This window comes from Octopus bimaculoides, chromosome 16 (assembly GCF_001194135.2).
Source record: "Octopus bimaculoides isolate UCB-OBI-ISO-001 chromosome 16, ASM119413v2, whole genome shotgun sequence".
Lineage (NCBI taxonomy): Eukaryota > Metazoa > Mollusca > Cephalopoda > Octopoda > Octopodidae > Octopus > Octopus bimaculoides.
Genome location: NC_068996.1, coordinates 3,288,582 through 3,290,182, shown reverse-complemented (window position 1 = coordinate 3,290,182; position 1,601 = coordinate 3,288,582).

Here is a 1,601-nt window from a genome sequence, read left to right as displayed (position 1 = left end):
CATAATTTAATAAAGATTTTTTCTAATGAAAACCGGTTAGAAAAAATCTTTATTAAATTATGCTTCCAGTTCAGCATTCTAGCTTTTTTTCATTTTCCTATATATATATATATATATATATACACACACATATATATATATATTTGTGTATGCATGTATATACATATTTTATTTAGGCTACTTGTTGCCCGAAAATTCGAAAGGATAAGATCAGAGTACCAATCAAATCTGAAATTCCAGTTATGTGTGTGTTTGCGTGTATATGAGCATGTATGTACGTGCGCATGTATATACAGACATATTTACATATGTACAAATGTGTGCTAATCTATATACATATATACATATATTTATATATATACATATATAGGCATATATGTGTGTGTGTATATTTTCATGTCCGTGTGTATACACACACACACACATATTTATATATATATATATATATATATATATATATATATATATATATATATATATATATATATATATATATATACAATCACACAAATGTATATGTATGCATTCCGAAAGAGACTGCGCACATTTATATATCCCTATAATTTATGTGTTATGTGCCTGTGGTTTGCGTACAAGAGTTTTTTGCATATGTAGGATTTTGTACATGCATGCTGATGTATGAATTAATTTAAATTTCTCTCTCTCTTACACACACACACACACACACACACACACAAACACAACACAACACACCATACATAAATATATTTATATATATGCAGGCAGATACAAATAGCTTCTCTATATTTTTAAGATAACGGTGCATTTTTGCTATAATATTCTGAAAACTATTATACATATATATAACTTCTGTTATATTTTGTTAAATCCATTCATATCGAACGTTTCATAAATTTAATCTATAATAAGTATTCTTCTTTTATATTGTGAAAATGTTTGTTAAAATACAAAATATATCTGCGTTTCGAATTTCAATTCTTTTTCTATACCTTTTTATCTAACTGTCTGTTCCTTTCTCAGTTTTTCCCTACCCTTAATTTCTTATTTCTGTTTTTATTTTGTCGAATATATACTCACCAACCTCTCCTTATGGTCTTGCATTCTTCACTCTTCTGTTTAATTAAGATTATATTTTTCCCATTTTCTTTCTTTCTCTCTCTCTCTCTCTCTCTCTCTCTCTCTCTCTCTCTCTCTCTCTCTCTTTATATATATATATATATATATATATATATACATATATATATATATATATATATATGTAAGTTTGTATATATGATGCATGCATATCTATCTATCTATCTCGCTGTCTCTCTTTCTCTCTCTGTATATAAGCATCTATGTATATACATATATATATACACACACACATATATGTATATATGTATACATGCATGTATGCATGCATGTATATATATATGTGTATGTATGTATGTTTGTATGTATGTGTGTATGATGTATTGGCTTGAAGGTAACCACTTATTTTAAAACGTATTTGTGAATATGAAATATATAATGTACGTATGATTATATTTTCACACTTAAAGTCTAATGTGTTTGTGTGTGTGTGTGTGTGTGTGTGTGTGTGTGTGTGTGTGTGTGTGTGTGTGTGTGTGTGTGTG